Source organism: Panicum virgatum, chromosome 9K (genome assembly GCF_016808335.1).
Source record: "Panicum virgatum strain AP13 chromosome 9K, P.virgatum_v5, whole genome shotgun sequence".
Taxonomy (NCBI): domain Eukaryota; kingdom Viridiplantae; phylum Streptophyta; class Magnoliopsida; order Poales; family Poaceae; genus Panicum; species Panicum virgatum.
Window position 1 is genome coordinate 3,086,177 of NC_053144.1, and position 15,973 is coordinate 3,102,149.

Here is a 15,973-nt window from a genome sequence, read left to right on the forward strand (position 1 = left end):
CAAGGTTTAGCAGATGAAGGCGAGCGGATACCTAGAATTGTGGAGGATATGGAGAAAGAAGATCAGGATGCACAAATAATAGAGTAATGTGGGGACTCATCGGACGATGAGGACGATGAGCGCTTCCCAGTGTTAGGTGAATGGCGTAAAGAGGGTTTTGGTAATCCAGTGGTACAAGATATTAGATGTCCGGAGTTTGAATACAGAGTAAATGAGGTCATACAAGGGGCAAAGTATCGTACCATTGAGGATGTGAAGGATGCTGTGAAGCTCTGGGCTGTATCTCTGAGGAAGGAATTCAGAGTATTGAAGCCTAGCAGCAAAGAATACGAGGTGAGGTGTGCAAATAGAGACTGTACATGGCGAGTGCATGCATACAAGGGAAAGTTCAAGACACACTGGGAATGTTATATTGTTACACCACATACTTGTAGATTGACAGGTGTTGTGGGACATCATCGTAATATCACATCAACTTTCGTGGCTAAGAAAATGTATGGGGTGATTCTTGACAAAATGGATTATGAGCCTGCATTGATAATTAGGGACATTGAACAGAATTTCCAGTATATGATCAGCTATGCAAAGGCTTGGCGGGCTAAACAAAAAGTATTTGAGATGAGGTTTGGCACTTATGAAGCATCATATGACAACCTACCTCGTATGCTTGAAGCTATTGTGCACAGAAATCTTGGAAGTGCTTTTGATACATACAGTGTACTGAGCTTGTCAGGGGGGCCAAACATTCTGCTACGAGCTTTCTTCTGCATTGGAGCATGTGTGAGGGCATTCATTTACTGTCTTCCTATTCTGTGTATTGACGGCACTTTCCTGACAGGTAAATATAAGGGAACAATATTGACGGCAATCGGAATTGATTGCAACAAGCAGATAGTTCCCATCGCCTTTGCCTTTGTTGAGAATGAGAACATAGAAAGCTGGTACTGGTTTCTTGAACGTCTGAAGATTCACGTTGTTGCTGGAAGGCCTAATGTTTGCCTTATCAGTGATAGGCATGCAAGTCTACTTGCAGCTATAAGGCAGCTCCAAGAAGGTAGTCAATTTTCACCTCCTATATGGCCAGATGTTGTCAATAGGTGGTGTGTGAGGCATATGGCTGCTAACTTTTATGAGCGGTTCAAGAATAAGGATCTGATGAATTTGTTCAAGTGATTGTGCACTCAGAATCAGCAGAGGAAGTTTGATGCTTTGTGGGGTATAATTGATGACATGAGCGCTGAATTGCTTAAGAGCCATGCCTCATCATCCAGCAGGAGACGTTCTACAGATTCATTAGTTGGACATGCTAAGCCATTTTTACAGTGGATTGATGGTGCACCTAAAGAGAAGTGGTCACTTCTGTATGACACAGATAGGAGACGTTATGGGATCGAGACGACCAACCATGCTGAATGTTACAATATGGTAATGCGTCGTGTTCGTGGATTTCCTCTTGTTGGCATTGTTGAGTTCATCATGTATGGATGTATAAGGTATTTTCGGGAGCGATACGCATCAGCCGCTCCCTTACTTAATGATCCAGTAGTGCATTTTTGTAGAAGGGTCAATGAGTACATGGAGAAAAAAATTGAAAATGCTCGATTTCACTCAGTCATATCGATGGGCACAAAGGAGCAAAGATTTGAGGTATCATGCAGGGACAGGACCGGACAGGGTGTCCGCAGACAAAGGGTAATTCAAGAAGTTTTGATAACCATTGACGGGAGGGTATTGTGGCAGAACCACCTGAATTATCCCGGCTCAAGTGCACAGGCCATCGCCATAAAGGCAACATCAGCTCAAACGCACTTCAAACGGAACAATCCTTGGTCTGTCGGGTAACGTCCCGATACAACCACCGGTTTTCGGATCGAACAAGCATACCCCGCACGAAGGCGAGTCCAGAGATATTACAACCACAAATTTTACAACACAGGCAGTTTTAGTAGTGATTACAAACCAGTTCAAACCATTATTACAAATTCAACTGAAGTAAAGCAGTTATACAAGTCATAACTATAAGTTCAGAGTTTAGACAGCGGAAGATAAAACACGACGGCTACAACACGTCGCAAAAGGACACCAGGCTAGCCCAAGCATGGTATCACTCGTCATAATCATTGCCGGTCGAAGACGTGTCCCACTCTACGGACTAGCCAGGAGGCAAAGAGCATGGATAGGTCAAGCTAGCGATATGATCCTCAAAACTCATACCTGAAAAAGGTTTTCAACAGCAAGGCTGAGTACTCTAATACTCAGTAAGACTTAACCGTCCACGGGTCTACTTAACCCACTGTAGCTAGACTATGCAAGGTTCTGTGAGGCCCTGGTTTTCCTTTTGCTGAAAAGCAATAAAGGGTATGTCCTTACTTTCAAGTTTTAGCTTTCAAGATTCTAGTTGATTAACCATTCTATGTAAGCAACTACTATCCAATCATGGTAGAAAACTAAGCAACCATCAAAATTGATAAATAATATTGTTGCTCTTATTACTCTGTGTGGCAAAGGGATCAAGCAATCTCATTTCATCGTGAGAGGCGGACGATTCTGAATCGAAATTCAACCTTGCAAGGATAAACCTAGCACACACGTCTGGAACACCGTCGGGTCATTCACAAACAACCGTTGATCTTTCTTTTCGGCTTGTGGATAGGAACACTCTCCTCGACTACAGGGCTCCAAGGTCCACCCGTGCCCGGTCCACCCCTGTCCCTTGAAGTCGTAATGTTGCGCAACATAAAATAAAACCTATCCCTAAGAGAGAGTGTCAGGTATATCGACTCCCCGGTCCAATCGGTTACTAGGCTTGCCGCGTACCATATTTACGGCATGTGGCTAGTACTTTCAAAAACTTAACCACCGCTACCACACATCGCGACCTTACAAGTTCATCAACACAGACGGGGTCTCATATAAGGTCATGTTATCGAACACAACCCCGTCTGTCGTCCTTACATTGATAACAGGAAGTAAACAAACAATTCCTATAAAGCTCGCGAGTGACAGGCAATCACTTGACTTTTACCGGTCCTATAAGCTTAGCAAGTAGTCGAACTCAGGTCTAATGTTCAGTACATAGGTTCCTAGGATCATGCATCTAGGGTTTCAATTCAAATCCTAAGAACCGTAAATGCACAAGTAAATAACAGTAAGTGATAATAATTTGAAATATAGGTTATGTCCGGGGCTTGCCTTCTCGGTAGTTGCTAACTATTTCAGCCCTAGGCTCTTCCGAACTTTGGTCCAGGGTTTCAGTTAGTTCAGCAGTGTTCACTTGAGCTTCGAGATCACCTCCGTCAGACTCCGGAATCAGCTCGTACGTCCCGTCTGACAAAGTAGTCGTATCTATATGTAATGCAAGAACAACATTATAAATACACACATGGGCAATTGTTTATAGAGTAGTTAAATAACAAATTTAACTACACAAGGCATCATGATCAACAGCACACGCACGCTATACCAACTTCATAAATTGAGTGGTGGTTGATTCCTATAGCAATTAAATCCATGTTTGCTAATAAATAAATAACTCAAAGCACAAATAGTAATAAATTTAGCAAAAATTACCCTAAGCAGAACATGAACAAATTAAGCTACCCTGCAAAAATCATGCCAAGACATGTAGCCATTTAATCATAACAATTCATTCCTTCAGACAACACCTAGCACAAGCTTGAATTATACAGGTCAAACTAGAGCAATTCAGAAGCTCAAAATTTAATAGAAGGTTGACACAGAAATGATCTAGCAACTGTGAATTTTTCATGATTTTATCTACAAAGAATTAACTCTGAGAAAATAAATAAAACAGAAAGTAGATTAACAAGATTCATTTTTTCGAGAACTGATGCTCAAACTTCCTGGACAAGCTAAGCTACTAAAAAAGAACATGCAGAAATATTTTCGAGATTTATTACGAACAGAAACTATTTACCATAAATAAAGTCTATTAAACAAGGATTAAATCAAATAAATAGCTACACCAGAGAACTGATCATGAAATTTTTATAGCAAAACTAGTGTTACATGAGTAAACTACCATAAAAGTTTCACTGCAAGACATGGCTTTATACAGTAGTTAAGAAAAAGATAAAAACAACCAACATTTATGCACTAGTAACACAAATCAAATTCTACAGCAAAAACTTGCAACTAAAGCCTAACATGTTATGGTATTACTGCATAGAGCTCTTCAAGAGGATTCCAAAACATCCAGATTTGATATTTTATGAATTTTCTACGAATTGATAATGAATTTCAAAGATCACAACAAACTATTACAAACAAGTCCCTATAGCACTATTCAAATGTGTCACTGACTACGCAGATAACCCCTGGGGTTTTTCAAATTCAAACACCGACGTCCTTGGCCGGGTCAGAGAGGGGAGGCGGGGTTTGACCGGCCGTTTCCCGGCGAGGGGCTCACCGGCGGCGAGGGTGGAGGGGTGCGTGAGCTTCACGGGTTCAAGGCGCACCACTGGGTGGTCTAGGGGTGCGGGGAGGGGCTCGGAGGCGGCGGCTCGACGGAGCAGGGCGTCTCGGCGGCGGAGGCAACCGACGGCGAGGGTGCTCCGGTGAGGGTTGGGCGAGGGGAAGCGGTCTGGGAGCTGCGCCAGGACGAGGCGCGGCTAATGGTGGGGGCTATTGGGGTGGAGCGGGTCTGTGGTGGCGGCTCTGCGGCGGGGTGAGCTCGCGGGGGTTCGGGGTGGTGCGGCGGCGGCGTTCCAAGGCGTGGGAGCGAGGAGAGAGCAAAAGGGTGAGAAGAATCGATTTCTGGGGCTCTTGTAATGCTCGGGCGCTTGCTAGAAGAGGGCGGCGGGCTCTGCCCGGGGCTGTCCACGGCGGCATCGCGGTGGCGGCCGCCTGGGCGGCTCTGGAAGCGGCGGGGGTGCGTGGCACGGCCGAGGAGCTCCAGCGCGAGGCAACACGAGGGGGAGGAGGAGCGGCGCGACGCGTGGGCGCCAGCGCGACGGAAAAAGGTGGCCGGGAAGGCCCTCAACGGCGCCGGTGGGCGGCGCTGTCGGTGGGCGGCGGCGAGAAACAGAGCAGGGAGGTGGAGGTGGAAGAAAAGGGCGGTTTTGCAATTTCCAAAAAATTCAGGGACCCCTCTGTAAACAAGCAATAACTTTTAAACCAAAGCTCAAATGGAAAAGTGTCCAAAATGAAAGTTGTTCAACTTTTCAAGATCTACAACTTTGATGTTGAGCAAAAATCTATTTGACCAAAGATTCAAGAGCTAAAATTAAAAACATTGAAGAGGTTTTGAATTCAAAGGAAACTTGTCTTTTTCAATGCAAATTCACTTTAAATTTACACTTAAAAGCAAATTTTGCTGCCATGCATTAAATGCACTGAATTTTTGCAAAAAGACCCTCCACAAAAGCTATAATTACACAACCTATTCAACATAACTAGAGAAAGGACCTTGCATAAAATTATAATTACACATATAACCTTTGTATTTACAAAAAGATCCTTTTCAAGCAATTCAAGCACATGATGCATATAAAATATACACAATTACTGTGCAGACACCTATTTAATTACTGTGCAGACACCTAGGGTGTTACAGCCTTTCTCCCTAAAAGGAATCACGCCCCGAGATTACAAGAAGAAAAATGATGCAAGGACTTGGTACCTGGATTTGTTCTAAGAAAGTCGGGAAAGTTTCTTTGGAGAAAATTTTCAGTCTCCCAAGTAGCTTCTTCCACAGTATGATGATTCCACTGGATTTTGTACATTTTAACTTTCTCCCTTCTAGTACTTCTTTCTTTGGTGTCAAGAATCTTGATTGGATACTCCGTATAAGATAGATCGGACTCAATCTCGATATCTTGTGGTTCAAGGATCTCAGTTGGTACCCTGGTGCACTTCCGGAGTTGTGATACATGGAAGACATCATGAATGGCGGCCAACTGAGAAGGAAGACGAAGTTGGTAGGCAACTGGTCCACAAGTTTCGATGATTTCAAATGGTCCGATGTATCTGGGTGCTAATTTCCCTTTTACGCCAAAGCGTTGAACACCTTTAGTAGGAGATACTCGCAAATATACGAAATCCCCTACCTCGAATTGTAAAGGATCTCGTGTTTTATTTGCATAGCTTTTCTGTCTTGATTGGGCTGCTTTAAGATTAACCTGGATAACTTTGACTTTCTCCTCTGCCTCAGAGACTATATCTGGCCCAAAAATTTTACGTTCTCCAACTTGTGACCAACTCAAAGGAGTTCGACACCTTCGACCGTATAATGCTTCGAATGGTGCCATTCGCAAGCTGGATTGATAACTGTTATTATATGAAAACTCTGCTAGTGCTAGGCACTTAACACAGTTCTTGCCATATTGAATAGTACATGCCCTCAACATGTCTTCAAGGATTTGATTGATTCGTTCAGTTTGCCCATCGGTTTGTGGATGATAAGCTGAACTACGAATCAATTTTGTTCCAAGGGATTCTTGCATTTGCTCCCAGAAACGTGCAATAAACTGAGGCCCACGATCAGAAATAATTGTCTTTGGAACTCCATGCAAACGAACAATCTGATCGAGATGAATCTCTGCATATCTCTTAGCAGAACAAGTTGTGTGTACTGGAATAAAATGAGCGGTCTTGGTGAGTCTATCAACGATTACCCAAACAGAATCATGCTTATGAGGATGTCGGGTGCCACAATTAGGGACACCCTAATTGGGGTGATAAGATCGCTGTAAAAGACAAAAACACCTGTTAAAGCAAATGGGCCCACGAAGGCCCACGGCCTGCTTCCCATCCGGAAGAAAGGAAAGGACTCGAAAGGAGCCCAGCATGCGGCCCATTTGCATCCCCCTTGAACCCGCCGGACAATCTCCGCCTCGCTCGAGGGTAGCGAATCTACCCTCGAGCGGGTGACTCATTTTCCGCCTCGCTCGAGGGCCCCCCTCGGGACCCTCGACCGCGCAACACACTTCCGCCTCGCTCGAGGGTAGCGGATCTACCCTCGAGCGGGTGACTCATCTCCGCCTCGCTCGAGGCCGTCTCTCGGCACAAGGGACAAACGGCCCCGCCGCCCAACCGCTCGCCGTACGAAGGCATTAAAAGCCAGCCGCTCCACCACGGCTCAAAGGACGGGTGGCGCCAGGCCGCCACTCCCACAGTGGATGTGACTGGGGTCCCATCCGCTGACTCTGGTCATCACTCCGCCATCCCGGACACTATAGCAGCGCCTTGGGACCTGCGACGCGGGATAAGATAGGCTCGGCACTGCTCCCGTTACTGTTCTGCCGACGCCGACCTTCCGGACCGGCCCCCCACTGAGGAAGGGGTCCGGCGACGTCACGTGCCCCCCCGGACCTTCTAGTGTGCGCACACCCGCACTCCGACCAGGGGATCCGGGGCCGACTCGCGCCATTACTACCGCCGGGGCACTGCAGAACGACCGGCGCCATCTTCGCAGAACCAAGGACGAAATCCAGGACGACAGCGACGCGCGCCGCCTTCCTACAGTGTACTTCCTACAGTGTTCGACCACTATACCCGCGATTCGGGGGAAAACGACGACTTCCGAGCCCCTACACTCGTGTACGCCGCCCCCTCCTTGTGACTATAAAAGGAGGAGGCGGACCCCCTTTAAGACTCTCTAGGCTCTAACTGGACTCTAGTATGCTGGTCTCTCTGGCTTCTACCTCCCAAGAGAACTCTCAGCACGACTGAGCACTCATCTCAACTGACTCCACTCCTAGTAGAGACTTGGGAGCTTCCCTCCCTCTCTCGCCTTGCTTGTATCCCCTACTACAAGCACTCCGGGTGCAAGATAATACAGTGCCCTCGCACACCCCCTTTGCTGGACGTACGGCCCCGCGGCTGGAACCAGGATAAAACCGTGCGTTACTGTGATTGCCTCTTGCATCATCATCTGGGACGAGGAAACATGCAGTATTTACTAGTTGCGATCCAGGCCCCCGGGTCGGGACACCGACAGTTGGCGCGCCAGGTAGGGGGCATCTCAAGCCGGTGAAGCAACGCCTGCGACGCTTCGACGAGCTCAAGCGCCGGGCGATCGGCGAGGAGTTGCAGAAAAATCTGGCGGCCGGATTCATCAAAGAGGTATTCCATCCCGAGTGGCTAGCTAATCCAGTATTAGTAAAGAAAAAGAGCGGAAACTGGAGGATGTGTGTGGACTACACTAGTCTAAATAAGACATGTCCGAAGGTTCCCTTTCCTTTGCCACGAATTGATCAGATTGTAGATACTACTGCGGGATGTGAGCTCTTATCCTTTCTTGATGCTTACTCCGGTTACCACCAAATCAAGATGAAAGAGTCCGACCAGCTCGCGACCTCTTTTATCACACCTTTCGGCATGTACTGCTACGTTACGATGCCCTTTGGCCTCAGAAACGCCGGAGCTACCTACCAGCGGTGTATGCTCCACGTTTTCGGAGACCATCTCGGGCGGAGCGTAGAGGCATATGTTGATGATATCGTTGTAAAATCCAGGAAGGCGGACGACTTGGTTGCCGATCTCAGGATCGCATTCGATTGTCTACGGGCCAAAGGGGTAAAACTTAACCCCGAGAAGTGCGTGTTCGGGGTGCCTCGAGGCATGCTCTTGGGTTTCATTGTCTCCCAGCGGGGCATCGAACCCAACCCTGACAAAGTCTCGGCCATCACTCGGATGGGACCGATCCGAGACTTAATGGGGGTATAGAGGGTCATGGGATGCCTAGCGTCCCTTAGCCGTTTTATCTCGCGTCTCGGTGAGAAAGGCTTGCCCCTGTATCGACTCTTGAGGAAAACCGAGCGCTTCACATGGACCCCCGAAGCTCAAGAAGCCCTCGAAAGGCTGAAGGCATCGCTCACCCATGCACCCATTCTTACCCCACCTACGCACGGCGAGCCCCTCTATCTATACGTAGCTGCGACGACCCAAGTGGTCAGCGCGGTGATCGTGGTTGAAAGATAAGAGGAGGGTCAGGCTCTGCCCGTCCAGCGGCCAGTGTACTATGTCAGCGAGGTGTTGTCTGAAACCAAGACACGCTATCCGCAGATTCAGAAGCTGCTCTACGCAGTAGTGTTGGCTCGACGCAAGCTGCGCCACTACTTCGAGGCCCACCCCGTCACCGTGGTCTCGTCTTTCCCTTTGGGAGAGATAGCCCGCAACCGGGAAGCCGAGGATAGAATTGCCAAATGGTCTGTGGAGCTGATGGGAGAGACTCTCACCTACGCCCCCCGCAGAGCGATCAAGTCCCAAATCCTGGCTGACTTCGTGGCTGAGTGGACGGACACTCAGCTACCCCCATCTCAAATCCAGGGCGAATGCTGGACTATGTACTTCGACGGGTCGGTGATGAAAACTGGTGCCAGTGCCGGCCTCCTCTTCATCTCACCCCTCGGGGAACACATGCGGTACGTGATCCGCTTGCATTTCCCTGCTTCGAACAATATGGCGGAGTATGAGGTCCTCCTCGGTGGCCTCCGCATCGCCATCGAGCTCGGCGTCAAACGCCTCGACGCGCGCGGTGACTCTCAGCTCGTCGTCGACCAAGTAATGAAGGAGTCTAGCTGTCACGACCCGAAGATGGAGGCATACTGCAACGCGGTGCGCCGCCTCGAAGACAAATTCGACGGCCTCGAGCTCAATCATGTCCCGCGCAAGTACAACGAGGACGCTGACGAACTGGCCAAAATAGCCTCGGGGAGGACCACCGTCCCCTCGAATATCTTCGCCCGCGACATCACCAAGCCCTCCGTCGAGTTCAAGGACCGGACGGAGTCAGGCCCCTCGTCCGCTGGGCCCTCCGGCGGGAACCCTCCGGCAGACGAGGTCGAGCCCATGGACATTGACTTCGAGACCACCTCCGCGGACGAGGCCGAAGCAATGGAAGTCGACGAGGCCCCCGCTTCGCGAGACTGGCGCGTCCAGTATCTAGACTGAATGATTCGAGGGGACCTACCCTCGAACCGCGCTCAGGCGCGGCGAATCGCCAGGCGGGCCAAGTCCTTCGTTCTGATTGACAATGAGCTACACAAGCGCAGCCCCTCGGGTGTCTTGCAGCGATGCATCCCCATCCCCGAGGGCAAGCAGCTGATCCGCGACATCCATGCTGGCATCTGCGGCCATCACGCCGCGCCACGTACCCTCGTGGGTAACGCATTTCGGCAAGGATTTTACTGGCCCACCGCGGTCGCCGACGCCACTGACGTCGTGCGGACCTGCGAGGGTTGCCAGTTCTATGCTCGAAAAACACACCTCCCGGCCCATGCTCTGCAGACAATCCCCATCACGTAGCCGTTCGCCGTGTGGGGACTGGACCTCGTCGGTCCGCTGAAAAAGGCGCCCGGGGGCTTCACCCACTTGCTGGTGGTGGTCGACAAGTTTTCCAAGTGGATCGAGGCTCGACCCATCGGCAAGATCAAATCCGAGCAAGCGGTTCTGTTCTTCACCGACATCGTCTTCAGGTTCGGGGTCCCAAACTCGATCATCACTGACAATGGCACCCAGTTCACAGGCAAGAAGTTCTTGGCGTTCTGCGACAGCTTCCACATACGTGTGGACTGGTCGGCTGTGGCACACCCACAGATGAACGGGCAAGTGGAGCGTGCCAATGGCATGATCCTCCAAGGACTAAAGCCGAGGATCTTCAACAAGCTGAACAAATTCGGCCGGAGGTGGCTCACAGAGCTGCCCTCGGTCATCTGGAGCCTGAGGATGACCCCGAGCAGAGCCACGGGCTTTTCTCCGTTCTTCCTGGTCTACGGTGCCGAGGCTATCCTCCCCACTGACTTGGAGTATGGATCACCGAGGCTTAAGGCATATCAAGAACAACAAAACCAGCAAGCTCGCGAAGACTCGCTGGACCAAGTGGACGAGGCTCGAGACATGGCGCTCCTCCACTCTGCGCGCTACCAGCAGTCCTTGCGAAGGTATCAAGCGCAGAGGGTCCGGCGCCGAGACCTCAACGAAGGGGACTTGGTGCTAAGGCTTCGACAGGACAACTGGGGCCGCCACAAGCTCTCACCTCCATGGGAAGGACCGTACATAATCGCCGAGGTGCTCAAGCCCGGCACGTACAAGCTGGCCAACGAAAAAGGCGAAGTCCTCACCAACGCTTGGAATATACAACAGCTACGTCGCTTCTATCCCTAGAATTTCAAGTTTTTTGTGCATTTGCTCGTACTCGCATCTTCGATTTCCCGAAATAATAGAGTACGCTTTACTGGCTTATTTTTGGGAACTGTCTGGGCCCTCGAAGGCTAGGATGTGCGTTAACACTGAGGTACGCTCGGCTTTACCCTCGGGGGCTACTACGGGGGGAACCCCCGAACATCCCCAAAAAGCCGCCAATGTTTTTCGAAATATTTCCGTCTCGACCATAAGTTTCTCGTATCCTTGGAAAAAACGCACGCGAGGCATAAGCAACTACGGTGCGGGGCCGGCCGAGTCGTGGGGCCGCCTACGCCTCCGGGATACGGCACCCCCCTCACCACCCTACGCCTACGTTGCTTATGAACGCGAACCCCCTCGCAGACGTCGTCCAAGTCGCATACAAGAACACGGGAATAAAGTAAAGGAACACAGGCTCGAGCACACAAGGCCTCGACGGGCCACACATATCCAAATTACGAAACATCTTTTATACTCATAGAATGCGATTACAAAGCACGACTATGATATAAACACTAATCTACTTACAATGGGCTTCGAGGCCCAACTTTCCTACAGGCTACCATCCCCCCTTGCGGATCTTCAGGGGCGTCGAATTCGGCGATGTGAGGGATGTCTGCCTCGAGCTTCTCAGCGAGAACGGTGGCGAACTCCTCCGCGGCTGCATCGGCTTCGTCCATGATGACCGACGCGGCGTCCGCATCCGCATCATCGGGAACGACGTACCCCGACGACACCCTCTGGAGATCCATGAGGTAATGCGTCGAGGCCACGGCGAGAGCCCGCAGGACACCGAGGCGGAAGGTGCTCTTGGCATGTTCGGCAATCCGACCGCCCAGCGCGCGCAGGCGGCTGATCACCGAACTACCCGAGACGGCACTCTCCCCCTCGAGCTCTTGACACACGCTCACGGCGGTCTGCTCCAGCTCAGCAAACTCCATCTGTGCCGCCATGAGCGCGGTGTGGACCGCTTCCTTCGCTGTGGTCTCGTCCGCCACCTTTTGCCTTAGCTCTGAGCAAAGGAAATCGACATTAGCCACGAAAGAAAGCAAATCGACGAAAAATCGAAGGTACTCACCCGCCATGTTCTTCTGTGCTTCCTCCCTCTAGGTACGGGCGGCCTCTTCGAGCGAGGACAAGGAGGCTTCCTTTTCTCTAAGGGCGGCCCCCATGTTCTGGAGGGCTACCTCCTTCCCCTCGAGGGCCTCGCCCTTTTCCCGGAGGGTCCCGGTGAGCGCGACCACAACCACCTCTTTATGAAGGAGCTCGGCCTTCTGCTGCTCGAGCGTCGTGCTGAGGCGCTGCAGCTCAGCGCTCTGCACCTCCGCCTCGCGAGCCCCCTCCTCGAGCGCCGTCCGAAGGCGCTGCAGCTCGGCAGCTTGTGCCTCGGCCTCCTGGGCCTTCTCCTCCACTGCCACCCTCTGGCCGTCTCGCTCACCAGCAACTCGCGCCAGCTCCTCCTCCAGCGCCTGCTGACGCGCTCCCAGATCCGCCATCTTCGCGTTGGCGTCAATGTTCTTGAGCACCAGCTCGGCGTTGTGCTGCCCGAGCTGGCTCAGCTGGGAGTACAGCCGGTTCATCTCGACGCTCTTTTCGCACGAGATTTCCCTCAGCTGCTGCAAAGGGGGAGGGCATGGGTGAAGACGCGTAAAAGCTAAAACCGAATCCGAGCAATTTCCGAGGGAAACTACTTACCTGGCTGACCTGGTAATCCGCATTCTGATGTAGCTGATAGGCGCGGTCGAGGGCCTACAAGATCTCGCGACCGACGCCCATCTGCTTGTTCCAGGCCTCCTCCTCCTCCTGCTGCTCCTTGCGGAGGAACTCCGAGGGGACCCCGGACGGGACGATCACCCCGAGGTGGCTCCCCTCGGACGCCCCCGCTTCGAGCACGCCCGCACTGGCCGACGCGAACTCGGCGATGTGTGCGGCAGCGCTCGCCACAGCAGCAGGGTCGATGTCCATCGAATCCCCGTACTCCTCGTTGCTGTCCGGCAGCTCCACCACCGCTGTCACACCCCCTTGCGCCGTTGGCTGAGGCACTACCGCAACGGTACCCTCGTCCAGGGCCTCCGCGGGCCCCGGCGCAGGGGCTCCTTCCACCGCCGGCGCCTCTTGCGCCGTACCCTCTTCCGCGACGCCCCCGCCCTCGGCCCTCGAGGGCTCGCAGACAAGAGTCTCCTCCACACGGTCGGCAGGGCACTCCTGCGCGCCCCCACCGATCTCTCCTTCCGTATCTGGACGCGCGGCGCTGTCCGCGTCGCCCTGCCCGGCCTCTTCGCCGGCCTCGGCCGCCTGAGCAGCCGCTTCGGCACCACGATGGCCGGCGTCAATCTGGCCGGCGTCACCCTCCTCCTCCTGTGCCCGAGCTTGCTGCGCCGCCTGGGCCCCTCGCGCCACGGCCTCCCGTAGCCTAGCGGCCGCCGCCTCGAGATCCACGGCGGGCTGGGACTGCGGCGCCGTGTGCGGAGTGCTGCGAGCCCCGGTCTTGAGAGCCTTGGCCGGGGCAAGCCGCACTGCATCCTTGGGAAAGCCCCGGGGCTGAAAATCAAGAGACGCAAGTTGAGCAGAATCGAGAAATCCACCAAATACGTAACAAAAAACGAAGTCCAAAAATACTTACCCAGATCGAGCACTCATGCTCCGCTTCTTCGTGGCGCTCCTTCGAGCCCGGGGCATCGAGCTGTCCCTCGAAGACTGCCCCGAAGGCGGCCCCCTCGTGTCGACCCGGTGGCTCGAGGCGGCCAGCGCGGACGACTCCTCTCCCGCCGCAGCCTCGTCGCCACGGATCAGCACCTGGGGCGCGGGCGTCTCCTCGACGGCCGCCGGCGGGGATGGCTCCCGCGACGCACGCTCGAGGAAGAGATTCGCCGATAACCCCGCTACGGCCCTCGGCTCCTCTGGCGCCACGATCGCTCCCTCTTCTTCGTCCCATAGGTCGAACGGTGGGGGGCTCGCGCCCTCCCCGTCCCTCCTCGGAGCGTGGTCCTCGGCATCCGAGGCCTCCTCCTCATCCTCCTCCGAGGACTCGGGTGTGGCGGGCCGCGCCTTCCCCTCCGCTCGAGCGAGCTTGCACGCCTTGTCGTGCCTTGCCTTCCTTTTCCTTTTCCTCTCGGCCTTCGTCGCCGCCGCATCCTTCCGCCTCTTCATCTTCTCCGCGTGGAGGCGATTGATCAGGCGCTGTTCTGGGACCGGGGGCCTCGAGGAACCGCACCTCAACCCCTGTAAAACACACCGGAGATAGGGTCAGGAAAGGGGAACTACACGACGCACGACGAGTTCGAAGCCAAAACTTACCAAGGAAATATACCCCGGCTCGGGGCGCATCTTGATCCTCCAAAGATCCGCGGGATCTTGGGGAAACTCTACCACCGCGTACTTCGCCCTCCGGGTGGCGTTGGTGTGGGAGAGAAGCTTGCTCGACGTCCTCGAGCCTTCGACCTTGCTCCCGGGGGTGAGCTCGAAAATCGGCAGGGCCCTTTCCACGAGAGGGATAACCCTCTGCCGGTGGAAGTTCGCGATGACGGCCGCTGCCGTCAGCCCCTTCTTCGCCAGACGCACCAGCGCGTCGGTGAGGCCCTCGAGCTTGGCCTGTTGCGCTGGGGGCGACACCCCCAGTCCCACTTCGGCGGTCGCTCCCGGAGAACTTTGTTGGTGAACTCCGGAAGCGCGCCCTTGTGGTTCCGAAGGTAGAACCACCCTCGGCTCCACGCAGCGTTATTCGTCGTCATCTTGCTCGTGATGTAGAAGTTCCTCCGGGTCGGGCGGACGTGGAGCGTCAGGCCACCGGCGCGCGCGTACCGCCTCGGCTGGTTCCGCGCGTTCTCGACGAAGAGTTCGCCGCGGAACAGATGTATCCAGAGGTCCCAGTGGGCCTCGATGCCGAGGTACCCCTCGCAGAGGCGACGAAGACCGCCGCCTGCGAGATGGAATTGGGGCTGAAATTGTGCAGCTCCACCTCGTAATAGTCGCATAAGGCCCACATGAACCTGCTCACGGGAACGCCGAAGCCTCGCTCGTGGAGGCGCACGAAGCTCACGACGTAGCCTTGCGGGGGCTTCGGCTCGGTCTCGTCCGGGTGCGGGGAAATCCACACTGGCGCCCCCAAGTCTGGGTTCCGTGGCAGCAGCCGGTCGGCGACCAGCTGCTCCAGGACTGCCACGGTGGCGGAGGACTTCCCCCACGGCAAGGGCTCCTGGATGTCCGACATATCTTCAATTCGAAGGGGAATGTGGGAGCGAAAGTTCTGGATGGCTAAGGTGCTTTTTTCTCCCTTCTCTCTCTCTCTCTCTCTCTCTCTCTCTCTCTCTCTCTCTCTCTCTCTCTCTCTCTCTCTCTCTCTTTCTCCTTTCTCTTCTTCCTTCTGCTCTTGGCTGCGGGCTCAGGATGCAGGGGAGGCGGAGAAGGCGCAGCAGAATGAAGGCAAATGGCCAGGTGAACCCGGAACCTCCCCTTTCTCTTCATATTTATTTCACCATGACGGGCGCATCCGCAGCCATGGCCCCAAATCTACCGCATTGAATGCGGTAGATTTTGCTATCGCTGACTGATGGGCCCCACGACCGCGGAGTCTCCCACGCGCGCACGCGACAATAAATGCGGCACGGTAACCGGCGGGCGCGGCGCGACTGTTGCGCTATCCCATCCATCAGCCGCCGCTCACGCCGCTTTGTTTGCCCGAGGCGGACGCCTGAAAAGGCACGCCCACGCCGTGCCGCCCAAATCGGGCCACGTCGCCGCTACCGGCGGAAGACCCGCGCGCGTGTGGCTCACGGCTCTGCGACATTTTCAGATCACGACGGAATATTCCTTCATAGGGTCCCTTTAC